The sequence below is a fragment of the Ascaphus truei genome, unplaced genomic scaffold, assembly GCF_040206685.1.
Source record: "Ascaphus truei isolate aAscTru1 unplaced genomic scaffold, aAscTru1.hap1 HAP1_SCAFFOLD_177, whole genome shotgun sequence".
In the NCBI taxonomy this organism is placed as follows: Eukaryota; Metazoa; Chordata; class Amphibia; order Anura; family Ascaphidae; genus Ascaphus; species Ascaphus truei.
In genome coordinates, this window is record NW_027454667.1 from 658891 (window position 1) to 678851 (window position 19961).

The window sequence follows — 19961 nt, forward strand, 5'->3', positions numbered from 1 at the left end:
TAGCCAAAAAGTAGCTTCGAAAAATGCTTAGGTTAAGTTTCAGAGTTGCTTCTAATGTACCGAAGCTGGACTTAGACATAATTTCACTGTCACAACATTATGGCTTTTTGGAGACAGTCCGAACCACAAGTACCGGGTCCATGGTTCTGGGCGTATACTGGGGGGACGGGGACGACTCCCATTAACCCCTGACTATACCGGGGATACACGTATCACAATGCCTTACTGGTCTGTGCTGAAGCAGGGCATTCTGGCAGCCAAGTGGCTTGACCTTTATTAGTGAGCCTGGTTACCCCCTCTCGGAACCACAGACTTAGAAATCGCCAGCTCATATACAGTGCATAAAATATATTTAAATATACACTACCGACACGCTTTATCACTCTGCGGCCAGATCCGCAAGCCGGGAGATTTCCAGGCTTGCTAGTGGGCACCCCTCGGCGTGCCGCGCGTCATAGACGCGCGGTCACGCGTCTTCGGGAGCGTGCGCCCCCTGCACGCGCGTCCAGGGGCTCCCCGAGGGAGCCCTGGTGTCCCGCGATCGCGGTACAGCGGCAGGGGGTTCCGGGGGACCCGGCGGACCCGGCAGCGGTAGGGAGAGCGCCCCGATCGGAGGGCGCTCTTCCGCTGCTTCGGCGCGCGCCCGTCACTCTCGGGCGCGCGCCAGGCTACTGCTGCGGCCAAGAACGGGCAAATGCTCGAATAAACTTGGCCGCAGCAGTATACCCTTATACACCATTTTAATAAAAAATATCACAAAATTCTTCTAAGTCCCTCGGGAAGAGTGAAAGACGCGCACGTTCATTTTCAGAGCTCCTAGACCTTCCTATAAGAAGTTAGCCAAAAAGAAGCTTCGAAAAACGCTTAGGTTAAGTTTCAGAGTTGCTTCTAATGTACCGAAGCTGGACTTAGACATAATTTCACTCTCACAACATTATGGCTGGTTGGAGACAGTCCGAACCACAAGTACTGGGTCCATGGTTCTGGGCGTATACTGGGGGGACGGGGACGACTCCAATTAACCCCTGACTATACCGGGGATACGCGTATCACAATGCCTTACTGGTCTGTGCTGAAGCAGGGCATTCTGGCAGCCAATTGGCTTGACCTTTATTAGTGAGCCTGGTTACCCCCTCTCGGAACCACAGACTTAGAAATCGCCAGCTCATATACAGTGCATAAAATATATTTATATATATACCCTTATACACCATTTTAATAAAAAATATCACAAAATTCTTCCAAGTCCTTCGGGAAGAGTGAAAGACGCGCATGTTCATTTTCAGAGCTCCTAGACCTTCCTATAAGAAGTTAGCCAAAAAGTAGCTTCGAAAAATGCTTAGGTTAAGTTTCAGAGTTGCTTCTAATGTACCGAAGCTGGACTTCGACATAATTTCACTCTCACAACATTATGGCTGGTTGGAGACAGTCCGAACTACAAGTACCGGGTCCATGGTTCTGGGCGTATACTGGGGGGACGGGGGGGACTCCCATTAACCCCTGACTATACCGGGGATTCGCTTATCACAATGCCTTACTGGTCTGTGCTGAAGCAGGGCATTCTGGCAGCCAAGTGGCTTGACCTTTATTAGTGAGCCTGGTTACCCCCTCTCGGAACCACAGACTTAGAAATCGCCAGCTCATATACAGTGCATAAAATATATTTATATATATACCCTTATACACCATTTTAATAAAAAATATCACAAAATTCTTCCAAGTCCTTCGGGAAGAGTGAAAGACGCGCATGTTCATTTTCAGAGCTCCTAGACCTTCCTATAAGAAGTTAGCCAAAAAGTAGCTTCGAAAAATGCTTAGGTTAAGTTTCAGAGTTGCTTCTAATGTACCGAAGCTGGACTTCGACATAATTTCACTCTCACAACATTATGGCTGGTTGGAGACAGTCCGAACTACAAGTACCGGGTCCATGGTTCTGGGCGTATACTGGGGGGACGGGGGGGACTCCCATTAACCCCTGACTATACCGGGGATTCGCTTATCACAATGCCTTACTGGTCTGTGCTGAAGCAGGGCATTCTGGCAGCCAAGTGGCTTGACCTTTATTAGTGAGCCTGGTTACCCCCTCTCGGAACCACAGACTTAGAAATCGCCAGCTCATATACAGTGCATAAAATATATTTATATATATACCCTTATACACCATTTTAATAAAAAATATCACAAAATTCTTCCAAGTCCTTCGGGAAGAGTGAAAGACGCTCACGTTCATTTTCAGAGCTCCTAGACCTTCCTATAAGAAGTTAGCCAAAAAGTAGCTTCGAAAAATGCTTAGGTTAAGTTTCAGAGTTGCTTCTAATGTACCGAAGCTGGACTTAGACATAATTTCACTGTCACAACATTATGGCTGGTTGGAGACAGTCCGAACCACAAGTACCGGGTCCATGGTTCTGGGCGTATACTGGGGGTACGGGGACGACTCCCATTAACCCCTGACTATACCGGGGATACGCGTATCACAATGCCTTACTGGTCTGTGCTGAAGCAGGGCATTCTGGCAGCCAAGTGGCTTGACCTTTATTAGTGAGCCTGGTTACCCCCTCTCGGAACCACAGACTTAGAAATCGCCAGCTCATATACAGTGCATAAAATATATTTATATATACAGTATACCCTTATACACCATTTTAATAAAAAATATCACAAAATTCTTCTAAGTCCCTCGGGAAAAGTGAAAGACGCGCATGTTCATTTTCAGAGCTCCTAGACCTTCCTATAAGAAGTTAGCCAAAAAGTAGCTTCGATAAACGCTTAGGTTAAGTTTCAGAGTTGCTTCTAATGTACCGAAGCTGGACTTAGACATAATTTCACTCTCACAACATTATGGCTGGATGGAGACAGTCCGAACCACAAGTACCGGGTCCATGGTTCTGGGCGTATACTGGGGGGACGGGGACGACTCCCATTAACCCCTGACTATACTGTGGATACGCATATCACAATGCCTTACTGGTCTGTGCTGAAGCAGGGCATTCTGGCAGCCAAGTGGCTTGACCTTTATTAGTGAGCCTGGTTACCCTCTCTCGGAACCACAGACTTAGAAATCGCCAGCTCATATACAGTGCATAAAATATATTTATATATATACCCTTATACACCATTTTAATAAAAAATATCACAAAATTCTTCTAAGTCCCTTGGGAAGAGTGAAAGACGCGCACGTTCATTTTCAGAGCTCCTAGACCTTCCTACACTGGCGACACACTTTATTCGAGCTCGGCTAGTCCCACGAATTTGGGTATACCCGGGTGTATTGAGGTTTGTGACTGTTTTCTGCCCGAGTGCATTGAGTTATTTTCCGGCAGGGATTGAAGCATTTTATTCCCGCTGGCTGCAATACTGCACAGTACATATATATATACTGCATTACAATTCATGAATTTATGCCATCTGGTAGACACGCGAAGCATTGCAGCCTATTAAATCCTAATCATTATCATTTAACAGATCAGCCGCCCGTCAGCCAGGCATGAACCCAGGCTGGGAAGGCAAATGCAACGGGGCTTGTCAGAGGTGAGGAGCGGCGCATTCCAGGTATCTGCCAGGTACATACCGGGTATTTGCTCGAATAAAGTGTGTCGGTGCAGTATGTATGTATGTATGTATGTCTTTATTTGTATAGCGCCATAAAATGTACATAGCGCTTCACAGTAGTAATACATGTCATATAAATAGCAAATATAAATAACACATCATGGGAATAAGTGCTTCAGACATACTGTAAAAGTAACATTAAGGAAGGAGTCCCTGCTCCGAGGAGCTTACAATCTAATTGGTAGGTAGGGAGAACGTACAGAGACAGTAGGAGGGAATACTAGTAAGTGCGTCTGCAGGAGGCCAAGCTTTGTGTCATGTGTCCATGATTATCCAGTGCTACTCATATGCTTCTTTAAGCAGATGTGTCTTAAGGTGGGTCTTAAAGGTGGATAGCGAGGGGGCTAGTCGGGTATTGAGGGGAAGAGCATTCCAGAGGTGTGGGGCAGAAAGTGAGAAAGGTTTAAGGCGGGAGAGAGCTTTAGATACAAAGGGGGTAGAAAGAAGACATCCTTGAGAAGAACGCAAGAGTCGTGATGGTGCATAGCGAGAAATTAGGGCTGAGATGTAATGAGGGGCAGAAGAATGTAAAGCTTTAAAAGTGAGCAGTAGAATTGAGTGTGAGATACGCGATTTAATCGGAAGCCAGGAGAGTGATTTCAGCAGGGGAGACGCTGAGACAGATTTAGGAAAGAGTAGAGTGATTCTGGCAGCAGTGTTTAGGATAGATTGTAGGGGAGACAGGTGAGAGGTAGGAAGGCCGGACAGCAGGAGGTTGCAGTAATCGAGACGTGAGAGAATGAGGGCCTGAGTCAGAGTTTTAGCAGTTGAGTAACAGAGGAAAGGGCGTATCTTTGTGATATTGCGGAGGAAAAAGCGACAAGTTTTAGAAACGTTTTGAATATGAGAGGAGAATGAGAGAGAGGAATCAAGTGTGACCCCTAGGCAGCGTGCTTGGGCTACTGGGTGAATGATCGTATTTCCAATAGCAATGTGGAAGGATGTAGTAGGGCCAGGTTTGGGAGGTAGTATAAGGAGCTCTGTTTTTGCCATGTTAAGTTTCAGTCGGCGGATGGCCATCCAGGATGATATTCCAGAGAGGCATTCAGAAACTTTGGTCTGTATAGCAGGTGTAAGGTCAGGGGTTGAAAGGTAAATTTGTGTGTCGTCAGCATAGAGGTGATATTTAAACCCAAAAGATGTGATTAGGTCACCTAGAGAGAGTGTGTAGAGAGAAAAGAGAAGGGGTCCCAGGACAGAGCCCTGGGGTACCCCCACAGAGAGATCAATAGAGGAGGAGGAGGTGTTAGCAAAAGAGACACTGAAGGTACGATGGGAGAGGTAAGAGGAGATCCAGGATAAAGCTTTGTTCCGAATACCAAGAGTATGGAGAATGTGAAGGAGAAGAGGGTGGTCCACGGTGTCGAATGCTGCAGAGAGGTCGAGTAATATGAGCAGAGTGTAATGACCTCTGTCTTTGGCAGCGTGGAGGTCGTCAGTTATTTTAGTGAGGGCTGTTTCAGTAGAGTGAGCAGTGCGGAAGCCAGATTGTAGAGGGTCTAGTACAGAATAGGTGTTGAGAAAGTGTAGCAATCGAGAGAATACAAGACGTTCAAGGAGTTTGGAGGCAAAAGGCAGGAGGGAGACAGGTCGATAGTTAGAAGGACAGGTAGGGTCAAGCTTGCTGTTTTTGAGTAATGGTATAACGGTTGCATGCTTGAAGGATGAAGGAAAGGTACCAGAGTAGAGGGAAGAGTTAAAGATCTGTGTGAGCATAGGGATTATAGAAGGAGCAAGAGGTTTTAGGAGATGGGAGGGAATGGGGTCAAGTGGGCAAGTGGTAGAGGGCGAAGAGGAGATCAGCAGTGATACATCCTCCTCCGAGATAGCAGGAAAAGAGTCAAGAAAGACAGGAGGAGAGTTGGGAAGCATTGTGGGATGGGAGGAGGCAACAGATGGGATGTTCTGCCGTATGGACTCCACCTTTTTCTTAAAAAAGTCAGCAAAGTCCTGAGGTGAGATGGATGAAGAAGAGGAGGCAGCTGAGGGTGGTCTGAGTAGAGAGTCAAAGACAGAAAAGAGACGGCGTGGGTTAGACTTGTGTGTGTTGATTAGTGATGAAAAGTAGGTTTGTTTAGCCTGAAAGAGGGCAGAGTTGAAACAGGATAGCATAAATTTGTAGTGAATGAAGTCTGCGAGCGTATGAGATTTCCTCCAGAGGCGTTCAGAGGAACGAGTGGAGGAACGCAGCATGCGTGTGTGGGAGTTTAGCCAGGGTCTGGGGTTAGAAGGGCGAGGACGGCAGAGAGAAAGTGGGGCATGAAGATCAAGAGAGGAAGATAAGGCAGAGTTGTAGTTCCTGACCAGGTTGTCAGGGTCTGAAGTGGAACTGAGAGAGGAGAGGGAGGAGCGTAAAGTGGAATCAAGAGCTGGTAGATTAATAGAGTGCAGGTTTCTGCAAAAACGAGGGCGAGATGGAGATGGAGATGGAGAGAAGCGAGAGAGAGAAAATGAGATGAGGTGATGGTCAGAGAGAGGAAAAGGGGAAATGGAGAAGTCGGAGAGAGAGAAGTTTTTAGTGAAAACCAGGTCTAAGTAGTGGCCATCCTTGTGGGTGCTGGCTGCAGTCCACTGTTGAAGGCCAAAAGAAGAGGTTAGAGAAAGAAAGCGGGAAGCCCAAGGGAGAGAGGGGTCATCAATGTGGCAATTGAAGTCCCCAAGGAGAAGAACAGGGGAGTCTGAGGAGAGAAAGAAAGAGAGCCAGGATTCAAAGTGAGAGAGAAAGGCAGAAGGGGGATGAGTAGAGGAAGGTGGGCGATAGATGACCGCCACATGGACCGGGAGAGGAGAGAAGATCTGGACTGTGTGAGCCTCGAAGGAGGGAAAAGCAAGAGAGGGGGGAATAGAAACTGTTCTGTAACGGCAGAGAGAGGAGAGCAGGAGCCCCACGCCTCCACCCCTGCCATCAGGGCGTGGAGTGTGGGAGAAGGAAAGGCCACCGTAGGAGAGGGCAGCTTCCAGAGCAGAGTCAGACTGAGTGAGCCAGGTCTCAGTTATAGCAAAGAGAAGCAGGGAGTGAGAGAGAAAGAAGTCATGCACAGAGAGGAACTTGTTAGAGAGGGAGCGAGCATTCCAAAGTGCACAGGAGAAAGGGAGAGAGGAGGGAGGGTGGCAGGGGATGGGTATGAGGTTAGAGGGGTTGACACCAGAAGGAGTAGAAGTTGCATGTGGAAGGCGAGGACGAGAGCAAGTAGAAATAAGGCAGGGACCAGGATTGGGAGAGATATCCCCAGAAGCAAGGAGGAGAAGCATGGACAGAAAGAGAATGTGTGAGGATGATTTGTAGGGGTGTGTTTTAGTGCAGGCGGCATAACTGTGTGGTGACAGAGGGCGCAGGTAAGAGAGGAGTTCATGTGAACTGAGAAGTGGTGAAGTAAGGAGAGATGGCGAAATATGAATAGAGTTAGAGACATGAGGCTGGTGGAAGGAAGTGCATAATTTGAAAATAAGTGAGGTTACAGTAAATATAAAAAGTAAAGGTGGCATCACAGCAATAGTAATGTGTTGAGGTGTGCAGAGTGGGATGATAACCTCCTTTCCAGCGTAGTTCAAATGCAGGAATCAGAAGCAGTAGAGTGTGTCCACTTTTTCCACTTCTTTTTGAACTTCCTTTTTTAAACTTCCACTACTTGAAAGATTTCTACTTAAAAGCATTTCTGCTTAAGAGCAAAGGCTGCTAGCAGCAATGGCTGTTGTAAGTTTACTTATATACATGTAGAAAGTCACCTGGTTGGTACAACAAACTTAATTAGCACATGTGAGCGTAGTTAAACCAAATTGTTTTTCAAAGGTGGGTGTTGTCTTGCACAAGTGTGAAAGATGAATTACATTAAGGCAATAGGGGGATGATTTCTACACAGACAATTTGAGATGTTTTACCTAAATTGAAGTAAAATTAGCTAAATAGACAGCAGGGTATGAGGATTGCAGGGTATGAGGATTCCTATAAGAAGTTAGCCAAAAAGTAGCTTCGAAAAACGCTTAGGTTAAGTTTCAGAGTTGCTGCTAATGTACCAAAGCTGGAGTTAGACATAATTTCACTCTCACAACATTATGGCTGGTTGGAGACAGTCCGAACCACAAGTACCGGGTCCATGGTTCTGGGCGTATACTGGGGGGATGGGACGACTCCCATTAACCCCTGACTATACCGGGGATTCGCTTATCACAATGCCTTTCTGGTCTGTGCTGAAGCAGGGCATTCTGGCAGCCAAGTGGCTTGACCTTTATTAGTGAGCCTGGTTACCCCCTCTCGGAACCACAGATTTAGAAATCGCCAGCTCTATTACAGTGCATAAAATATATTTAAATATATACCCTTATACACCATTTTAATAAAAAATATCACAAAATTCTTCTAAGTCCCTCGGGAAGAGTGAAAGACGCGCACGTTCATTTTCAGAGCTCCTAGACCTTCCTATAAGAAGTTAGCCAAAAAGTAGCTTCGAAAAACGCTTAGGTTAAGTTTCAGAGTTGCTTCTAATGTACCAAAGCTGGACTTAGACATAATTTCACTCTCACAACATTATGGCTGGTTGGAGACAGTCCGAACCACAAGTACTGGGTCCATGGTTCTGGGCGTATACTGGGGGGACGGGGACGACTCCCATTAACCCCTGACTATACCGGGGATACGCGTATCACAATGCCTTACTGGTCTGTGCTGAAGCAGGGCATTCTGGCAGCCAATTGGCTTGACCTTTATTAGTGAGCCTGGTTACCCCCTCTCGGAACCACAGACTTAGAAATCGCCAGCTCATATACAGTGCATACAATATATTTATATATATACCCTTATACACCATTTTAATAACAAATATCACAAAATTCTTCTAAGTCCCTCGGGAAGAGTGAAAGACGCGCATGTTCATTTTCAGAGCTCCTAGACCTTCCTATAAGAAGTTAGCCGAAAAGTAGCTTCGAAAAACGCTTAGGTTAAGTTTCAGAGTTGCTTCTAATGTACCAAAGCTGGACTTAGACATCATTTCACTCTCACAACATTATGGCTGGTTGGAGAGAGTCCGAACCACAAGTACCGGGTCCATGGTTCTGGGCGTATACTGGGGGGACAGGGACGACTCCCATTAACCCCTGACTATACCGGGGATACGCTTATCACAATGCCTTTCTGGTCTGTGCTGAAGCAGGGCATTCTGGCAGCCAAGTGGCTTGACCTTTATTAGTGAGCCTGGTTACCCCCTCTCGGAACCACAGACTTAGAAATCGCCAGCTCATATACAGTGCATAAAATATATTTATATATATACCCTTATACACCATTTTAATAAAAAAATATCACAAAATTCTTCTAAGTCCCTCATGAAGAGAGAAAGACGCGCACGTTCATTTTCAGAGCTCCTAGACCTTCCTATAAGAAGTTAGCCATAAAGTAGCTTCGAAAAACGCTTAGGTTAAGTTTCAGAGTTGCTTCTAATGTACCAAAGCTGGACTTAGACATAATTTCACTCTCACAACATTATGGCTGGTTGGAGACAGTCCGAACCACAAGTACCGGGTCAATGGTTCTGGGCGTATACTGGGGGGACGGGGACGACTCCCATTAACCCCTGACTATACCGGGGATACGCGTATCACAATGCCTTACTGGTCTGTGCTGAAGCAGGGCATTCTGGCAGCCAATTGGCTTGACCTTTATTAGTGAGCCTGGTTACCCGCTCTCGGAACCACAGACTCAGAAATCGCCAGCTCATATACAGTGCATACAATATATTTATATATATACCCTTATACACCATTTTAATAACAAATATCACAAAATTCTTCTAAGTCCCTCGGGAAGAGTGAAAGACGCGCATGTTCATTTTCAGAGCTCCTAGACCTTCCTATAAGAAGTTAGCCGAAAAGTAGCTTCGATAAACGCTTAGGTTAAGTTTCAGAGTTGCTTCTAATGTACCAAAGCTGGACTTAGACATAATTTCACTCTCACAACATTATGGCTGGTTGGAGAGAGTCCGAACCACAAGTACCGGGTCCATGGTTCTGGGCGTATACTGGGGGGACAGGGACGACTCCCATTAACCCCTGACTATACCGGGGATACGCTTATCACAATGCCTTTCTGGTCTGTGCTGAAGCAGGGCATTCTGGCAGCCAAGTGGCTTGACCTTTATTAGTGAGCCTGGTTACCCCCTCTCGGAACCACAGACTTAGAAATCGCCAGCTCATATACAGTGCATAAAATATATTTATATATATACCCTTATACACCATTTTAATAAAAAAATATCACAAAATTCTTCTAAGTCCCTCAGGAAGAGAGAAAGACGCGCACGTTCATTTTCAGAGCTCCTAGACCTTCCTATAAGAAGTTAGCCATAAAGTAGCTTCGAAAAACGCTTAGGTTAAGTTTCAGAGTTGCTTCTAATGTACCAAAGCTGGACTTAGACATAATTTCACTCTCACAACATTATGGCTGGTTGGAGACAGTCCGAACCACAAGTACCGGGTCAATGGTTCTGGGCGTATACTGGGGGGACGGGGACGACTCCCATTAACCCCTGACTATACCGGGGAAACGCGTATCACAATGCCTTACTGGTCTGTGCTGAAGCAGGGCATTCTGGCAGCCAAGTGGCTTGACCTTTATTAGTGAGCCTGGTTACCCCCTCTCGGAACCACAGACTTAGAAATCGCCAGCTCATATACAGTGCATAAAATATATTTATATATATACCCTTATACACCATTTTAATAAAAAAATATCACAAAATTCTTCTAAGTCACTCAGGAAGAGTGAAAGATGCGCACGTTCATTTTCAGAGCTCCTAGACCTTCCTATAAGAAGTTAGCCATAAAGTAGCTTCGAAAAACGCTTAGGTTAAGTTTCAGAGTTGCTTCTAATGTACCAAAGCTGGACTTAGACATAATTTCACTCTCACAACATTATGGCTGGTTGGAGACAGTCCGAACCACAAGTACCGGGTCCATGGTTCTGGGCGTATACTGGGGGGACGGGGACGACTCCCATTAACCCCTGACTATACCGGGGATTCGCTTATCACAATGCCTTTCTGGTCTGTGCTGAAGCAGGGCATTCTGGCAGCCAAGTGGCTTGACCTTTATTAGTGAGCCTGGTTACCCCCTCTCGGAACCACAGACCTAGAAATCGCCAGCTCATATACAGTGCATAAAATATATTTATATATAAACCCTTATACACCATTTTAATAAAAAATATCACAACATTCTTCTAAGTCCCTCGGGAAGAGTGAAAGACGCGCACGTTCATATTCAGAGCTCCTAGACCTTCCTATAAGAAGTTAGCTGAAAAGTAGCTTCGAAAACGCTTAGGTTAAGTTTCAGAGTTGCTTCTAATGTACCAAAGCTGGACTTAGACATAATTTCACTCTCACAACATTATGGCTGGTTGGAGAGAGTCCGAACCACAAGTACCGGGTCCATGGTTCTGGGCATATACTGGGGGGACGGGGACGACTCCCATTAACCCCTGACTATACCGGGGATTCGCTTATCACAATGCCTTACTGGTCTGTGCTGAAGCAGGGCATTCTGGCAGCCAAGTGGCTTGACCTTTTTTAGTGAGCCTGGTTACCCCCTCTCGGAACCACAGACTTAGAAATCGCCAGCTCTATTACAGTGCATACAATATATTTATATATATACCCTTATACACCATTTTAATAAAAAATATCACAAAATTCTTCTAAGTCCCTCGGGAAAAGTGAAAGACGCGCATGTTCATTTTCAGAGCTCCTAGACCTTCCTATAAGAAGTTAGCCGAAAAGTAGCTTCGATAAACGCTTAGGTTAAGTTTCAGAGTTGCTTCTAATATACCAAAGCTGGACTTAGACATAATTTCACTCTCACAACATTATGGCTGGTTGGAGACAGTCCGAACCACAAGTACCGGGTCCATGGTTCTGGGCGTATACTGGGGGGACGGGGACGACTCCCATTAACCCCTGACTATACCGGGGATACGCGTATCACAATGCCTTACTGGTCTGTGCTGAAGCAGGGCATTCTGGCAGCCAAGTGGCTTGACCTTTATTAGTGAGCCTGGTTACCCCCTCTCGGAACCACAGACTTAGAAATCGCCAGCTCATATACAGTGCATAAAATATATTTATATATATACCCTTATACACCATTTTAATAAAAAATATCACAAAATTCTTCTAAGTCCCTCGGGAAAAGTGAAAGACGCGCATGTTCATTTTCAGAGCTCCTAGACCTACCAATAAGAAGTTAGCCAAAAAGTAGCTTCGATAAACGCTTAGGTTAAGTTTCAGAGTTGCTTCTAATGTACCAAAGCTGGACTTAGACATAATTTCACTCTCACAACATTATGGCTGGTTGGAGACAGTCCGAACCACAAGTACCGGGTCCATGGTTCTGGGCGTATACTGGGGGGACGGGGGGGACTCCCATTAACCCCTGACTATACCGGGGATTTGCGTATCACAATGCCTTACTGGTCTGTGCTGAAGCAGGGCATTCTGGCAGCCAAGTGGCTTGACCTTTATTAGTGAGCCTGGTTACCCCCTCTCGGAACCACAGACTTAGAAATCGCCAGCTCATATACAGTGCATAAAATATATTTATATATATACCCTTATACACCATTTTAATAAAAAATATCACAAAATTCTTCTAAGTCCCTCGGGAAGAGTGAAAGACGTGCACGTTCATTTTCAGAGCTCCTAGACCTTCCTATAAGAAGTTAGCCAAAAAGTAGCTTCGAAAAATGCTTAGGTTAAGTTTCAGAGTTGCTTCTAATGTACCAAAGCTGGACTTAGACATAATTTCACTCTCACAACATTATGGCTGGTTGGAGACAGTCCGAACCACAAGTACCGGGTCCATGGTTCTGGGCGTATACTGGGGGGACGGGGACGACTCCCATTAACCCCTGACTATACCGGGGATACGCGTATCACAATGCCTTACTGGTCTGTGCTGAAGCAGGTCATTCTGGCAGCCAAGTGGCTTGACCTTTATTAGTGAGCCTGGTTACCCCCTCTCGGAACCACAGACTTAGAAATCGCCAGCTCATATACAGTGCATAAAATATATTTATATATATACCCTTATACACCATTTTAATAAAAAATATCACAAAATTCTTCTATGTCCCTCGGGAAGAGTGAAAGACACGCACATTCATTTTCAGAGCTCCTAGACCTTCCTATAAGAAATTAGCCAAAAAGTAGCTTCGAAAAATGCTTAGGTTAAGTTTCAGAGTTGCTTCTAATGTACCGAAGCTGGACTTAGACATAATTTCACTGTCACAACATTATGGCTTTTTGGAGACAGTCCGAACCACAAGTACCGGGTCCATGGTTCTGGGCGTATACTGGGGGGACGGGGACGACTCCCATTAACCCCTGACTATACCGGGGATACACGTATCACAATGCCTTACTGGTCTGTGCTGAAGCAGGGCATTCTGGCAGCCAAGTGGCTTGACCTTTATTAGTGAGCCTGGTTACCCCCTCTCGGAACCACAGACTTAGAAATCGCCAGCTCATATACAGTGCATAAAATATATTTAAATATACACTACCGACACGCTTTATCACTCTGCGGCCAGATCCGCAAGCCGGGAGATTTCCAGGCTTGCTAGTGGGCACCCCTCGGCGTGCCGCGCGTCATAGACGCGCGGTCACGCGTCTTCGGGAGCGTGCGCCCCCTGCACGCGCGTCCAGGGGCTCCCCGAGGGAGCCCTGGTGTCCCGCGATCGCGGTACAGCGGCAGGGGGTTCCGGGGGACCCGGCGGACCCGGCAGCGGTAGGGAGAGCGCCCCGATCGGAGGGCGCTCTTCCGCTGCTTCGGCGCGCGCCCGTCACTCTCGGGCGCGCGCCAGGCTACTGCTGCGGCCAAGAACGGGCAAATGCTCGAATAAACTTGGCCGCAGCAGTATACCCTTATACACCATTTTAATAAAAAATATCACAAAATTCTTCTAAGTCCCTCGGGAAGAGTGAAAGACACGCACGTTCATTTTCAGAGCTCCTAGACCTTCCTATAAGAAATTAGCCAAAAAGTAGCTTCGAAAAATGCTTAGGTTAAGTTTCAGAGTTGCTTCTAATGTACCAAAGCTGGACTTAGACATAATTTCACTCTCACAACATTATGGCTGGTTGGAGACAGTCCGAACCACAAGTACCGGGTCCATGGTTCTGGGCGTATACTGGGGGGACGGGGACAACTCCCATTAACCCCTGACTATACCGGGGATACGCGTATCACAATGCCTTACTGGTCTGTGCTGAAGCAGGGCATTCTGGCAGCCAAGTGGCTTGACCTTTATTAGTGAGCCTGGTTACCCCCTCTCGGAACCACAGACTTAGAAATCGCCAGCTCATATACAGTGCATAAAATATATTTATATATATACCCTTATACACCATTTTAATAAAAAATATCACAAAATTCTTCTAAGTCCCTCGGGAAGAGTGAAAGACACGCACGTTCATTTTCAGAGCTCCTAGACCTTCCTATAAGAAATTAGCCAAAAAGTAGCTTCGAAAAATGCTTAGGTTAAGTTTCAGAGTTGCTTCTAATGTACCAAAGCTGGACTTAGACATAATTTCACTCTCACAACATTATGGCTGGTTGGAGACAGTCCGAACCACAAGTACCGGGTCCATGGTTCTGGGCGTATACTGGGGGGACGGGGACGACTCCCATTAACCCCTGACTGTACCGGGGATACGCGTATCACAATGCCTTACTGGTCTGTGCTGAAGCAGGGCATTCTGGCAGCCAAGTGGCTTGACCTTTATTAGTGAGCCTGGTTACCCCCTCTCGGAACCACAGACTTAGAAATCGCCAGCTCATATACAGTGCATAAAATATATTTATATATACACTGGCGACACACTTTATTCGAGCTCGGCTAGTCCCACGAATTCGGGTATACCCGGGTGTATTGAGGTTTGTGACTGTTTTCTGCCCGAGTGCATTGAGTTATTTTCCAGGCAGGGATTGAAGCATTTTATTCCCGCTGGCTGCAATACTGCACAGTATATATATATATACTGCATTACAATTCATGAATTTATGCCATCTGGTAGACACGCAAAGCATTGCAGCCTATTAAATCCTAATCATTATCATTTAACAGATCAGCCGCCCGTCAGCCAGGCATGAACCCAGGCTGGGAAGGCAAACGCAACGGGGCTTGTCAGAGGTGAGGAGTGGCGCATACCAGGTATCTGCCAGGTACATACTGGGTATTTGCTCGAATAAAGTGTGTCGGTGCAGTATACCCTTATACACCATTTTAATAAAAAATATCACAAAATTCTTCTAAGTCCCTCGGGAAAAGTGAAAGACGCGCATGTTCATTTTCAGAGCTCCTAGACCTTCCTATAAGAAGTTAGCCGAAAAGTAGCTTCGATAAACGCTTAGGTTAAGTTTCAGAGTTGCTTCTAATGTACCGAAGCTGGACTTAGACATAATTTCACTCTCACAACATTATGGCTGGATGGAGACAGTCCGAACCACAAGTACCGGGTCCATGGTTCTGGGCGTATACTGGGGGGACGGGGATGACTCCCATTAACCCCTGACTATACTGTGGATACGCATATCACAATGCCTTACTGGTCTGTGCTGAAGCAGGGCATTCTGGCAGCCAAGTGGCTTGACCTTTATTAGTGAGCCTGGTTACCCCCTCTCCGAACCACAGACTTAGAAATCGCCAGCTCATATACAGTGCATAAAATATATTTATATATATACCCTTATACACCATTTTAATAAAAAATATCACAAAATTCTTCTAAGTCCCTTGGGAAGAGTGAAAGACGCGCACGTTCATTTTCAGAGCTCCTAGACCTTCCTATAAGAAGTTAGCCAAAAAGTAGCTTCGAAAAACGCTTAGGTTAAGTTTCAGAGTTGCTGCTAATGTACCAAAGCTGGAGTTAGACATAATTTCACTCTCACAACATTATGGCTGGTTGGAGACAGTCCGAACCACAAGTACCGGGTCCATGGTTCTGGGCGTATACTGGGGGGACGGGGACGACTCCCATTAACCCCTGACTATACCGGGGATTCGCTTATCACAATGCCTTTCTGGTCTGTGCTGAAGCAGGGCATTCTGGCAGCCAAGTGGCTTGACCTTTATTAGTGAGCCTGGTTACCCCCTCTCGGAACCACAGATTTAGAAATCGCCAGCTCTATTACAGTGCATAAAATATATTTAAATATATACCCTTATACACCATTTTAATAAAAAATATCACAAAATTCTTCTAAGTCCCTCGGGAAGAGTGAAAGACGCGCACGTTCATTTTCAGAGCTCCTAGACCTTCCTATAAGAAGTTAGCCAAAAAGTAGCTTCGATAAACGCTTAGGTTAAGTTTCAGAGTTGCTTCTAATGTACCAAAGCTGGACTTAGACATAATTTCACTCTCACAACATTATGGCTGGTTGGAGACAGTCCGAACCACAAGTACTGGGTCCATGGTTCTGGGCGTATACTGGGGGGACGGGGACGACTCCCATTAACCCCTGACTATACCGGGGATACGCGTATCACAATGCCTTACTGGTCTGTGCTGAAGCAGGGCATTCTGGCAGCCAATTGGCTTGACCTTTATTAGTGAGCATGGTTACCCCCTCTCGGAACCACAGACTTAGAAATCGCCAGCTCATATACAGTGCATAAAATATATTTATATATATACCCTTATACACCATTTTAATAAAAAATATCACAAAATTCTTCCAAGTCCTTTGGGAAGAGTGAAAGACGCGCACGTTCATTTTCAGAGCACCTAGACCTTCCTATAAGAAGTTAGCCAAAAAGTAGCTTCGAAAAATGCTTAGGTTAAGTTTCAGAGTTGCTTCTAATGTACCGAAGCTGGACTTAGACATAATTTCACTCTCACAACATTATGGCTGGTTGGAGACAGTCCGAACCACAAGTACTGGGTCCATGGTTCTGGGCGTATACTGGGGGGACGGGGACGACTCCCATTAACCCCTGACTATACCGGGGATACGCGTATCACAATGCCTTACTGGTCTGTGCTGAAGCAGGGCATTCTGGCAGCCAATTGGCTTGACCTTTATTAGTGAGCCTGGTTACCCCCTCTCGGAACCACAGACTTAGAAATCGCCAGCTCTATTACAGTGCATAAAATATATTTAAATATATACCCTTATACACCATTTTAATAAAAAATATCACAAAATTCTTCTAAGTCCCTCGGGAAGAGTGAAAGAGGCGCACGTTCATTTTCAGAGCTCCTAGACCTTCCTATAAGAAGTTATCCAAAAAGAAGCTTCGAAAAACGCTTAGGTTAAGTTTCAGAGTTGCTTCTAATGTACCGAAGCTGGACTTAGACATAATTTCACTCTCACAACATTATGGCTGGTTGGAGACAGTCCGAACCACAAGTACTGGGTCCATGGTTCTGGGCGTATACTGGGGGGACGGGGACGACTCCCATTAACCCCTGACTATACCGGGGATACGCGTATCACAATGCCTTACTGGTCTGTGCTGAAGCAGGGCATTCTGGCAGCCAATTGGCTTGACCTTTATTAGTGAGCCTGGTTACCCCCTCTCGGAACCACAGACTTAGAAATCGCCAGCTCATATACAGTGCATATAATATATTTATATATATACCCTTATACACCATTTTAATAACAAATATCACAAAATTCTTCCAATTCCTTTGGGAAGAGTGAAAGACGCGCACGTTCATTTTCAGAGCTCCTAGACCTTCCTATAAGAAGTTAGCCAAAAAGTAGCTTCGAAAAATGCTTAGGTTAAGTTTCAGAGTTGCTTCTAATGTACCGAAGCTGGACTTGGACATAATTTCACTGTCACAACATTATGGCTGGTTGGAGACAGTCCGAACCACAAGTACCGGGTCCATGGTTCTGGGCGTATACTGGGGGGACGGGGACGACTCCCATTTACCCCTGACTATACCGGGGATTCGCTTATCACAATGCCTTTCTGGTCTGTGCTGAAGCAGGGCATTCTGGCAGCCAAGTGGCTTGACCTTTATTAGTGAGCCTGGTTACCCCCTCTCGGAACCACAGACTTAGAAATCGCCAGCTCATATACAGTGCATAAAATATATTTAAATATATACCCTTATACACCATTTTAATAAAAAATATCACAAAATTCTTCTAAGTCCCTCAGGAAGAGTGAAAGACGCGCACGTTCATTTTCAGAGCTCCTAGACCTTCCTATAAGAAGTTAGCCGAAAAGTAGCTTCGAAAAACGCTTAGGTTAAGTTTCAGAGTTGCTTCTAATGTACCAAAGCTGGACTTAGACATAATTTCACTCTCACAACTTTATGGCTGGTTGGACACAGTCCGAACCACAAGTACCGGGTCCATGGTTCTGGGCGTATACTGGGGGGACGGGGACGACTCCCATTAACCCCTGACTATACCGGGGATTCGCTTATCACAATGCCTTTCTGGTCTGTGCTGAAGCAGGGCATTCTGGCAGCCAAGTGGCTTGACCTTTATTAGTAAACCTGGTTACCCCCTCTCGAAACCACAGACTTAGAAATCGCCAGCTCATATACAGTGCATAAAATATATTTAAATATATACCCTTATACACTGGCGACACACTTTATTCGAGCTCGGCTAGTCCCACGAATTCGGGTATACCCGGGTGTATTGAGGTTTGTGACTGTTTTCTGCCCGAGTGCATTGAGGTATTTTCCAGGCAGGGATTGAAGCATTTTATTCCCGCTGGCTGCAATACTGCACAGTATATATATATATACTGCATTACAATTCATGAATTTATGCCATCTGGTAGACACGCGAAGCATTGCAGCCTATTAAATCCTAATCATTATCATTTAACAGATCAGCCGCCCGTCAGCCAGGCATGAACCCAGGCTGGGAAGGCAAACGCAACGGGGCTTGTCAGAGGTGAGGAGCGGTGCATTCCAGGTATCTGCCAGGTACATACTGGGTATTTGCTCGAATAAAGTGTGTCGGTGCAGTACACCATTTTAATAAAAAAATATCACAAAATTCTTCTAAGTCCCTCGGGAAGAGTGAAAGACGCGCACGTTCATTTTCAGAGCTCCTAGACCTTCCTATAAGAAGTTATCCAAAAAGAAGCTTCGAAAAACGCTTAGGTTAAGTTTCAGAGTTGCTTCTAATGTACCAAAGCTGGACTTAGACATAATTTCACTCTCACAACATTATGGCTGGTTGGAGACAGTCCGAACCACAAGTACCGGGTCCATGGTTCTGGGCGTATACTGGGGGGACGGGGACGACTCCCATTAACCCCTGACTATACCGGGGATACGCGTATCACAATGCCTTACTGGTCTGTGCTGAAGCAGGGCATTCTGGCAGCCAAGTGGCTTGACCTTTATTAGTGAGCCTGGTTACCCCCTCTCGGAACCACAGACTTAGAAATCGCCAGCTCATATACAGTGCATAAAATATATTTAGGGTTAGGGTTAGGGTTGAAAGTGAGGGTTGAAATGGGTGGAATTTTAAAGGGGAGGGGCTTAAAAACGGTGGGAGGGGCTTAAAATGGGTGTGGCTTAATAGAATAGTGGGTGTGGCTTAATAGGAAAGTGGGAGGGGCTTAAAAATGGGTGTGGCTTAATAGAAAAGTGGGAGGGGCTTAATAGAAAAGTGAGAGTGGCTTAAAAACGGTGGGAGTGGCTTAAAAACGATGGGAGGGGCTTAAAAATGGGTGTGGCTTAATAGAAAAGTGGGAGGGGCTTAATAGAAAAGTGGGAGTGGCTAAAAACCCGTGGGAGTGGCTTAAAAATGGGAGTGGCTTAATAGAAAAGTGGGAGGGGCTTAATAGAAAAGTGGTAGTGGCTTAAAAACGGTGGGAGTGGCTTACAAACGGTGGGAGGGGCTTAAAAATGGGTGTGGCTTAATAGAAAAGTGGTAGGGGCTTAATAGAAAAGTGGGAGGGCTTAAAAACGGTATGAGTGGCTTAAAAACGGTGGGAGGGGCTTAAAAATGGGTGTGGCTTAATAGAAAAGTGGGCGGGCTTAGTAGAAAAGTGGGAGGGGCTTAAAAACGGTGGGAGTGGCTTTAAAAATGGGAGTGGCTTAAAAATGGGTGTGGCTTAATAGAAAAGTGGGCGAGACTTAATAGAAAAGTGGGAGGGGCTTAAAAGTGAGTGGAGTTAGGGTTAGGGTTAAAAGTGAGGGTTGGGTTAGGGTTGAAAGTGAGGGTTGGGTGAGGGTTAGGGTTAGGGTTGAAAGTGAGGGTTGAAAGTGGGTGGGGTTTAAAAGGGGAGGGGCTTAAAAAAGGTGGGAGTGGCTTAAAAATGGGAGTGGCTTAATAGAAAAGTGGGAGGGGCTTAATAGAAAAGTGGGAGTGGCTTAAAA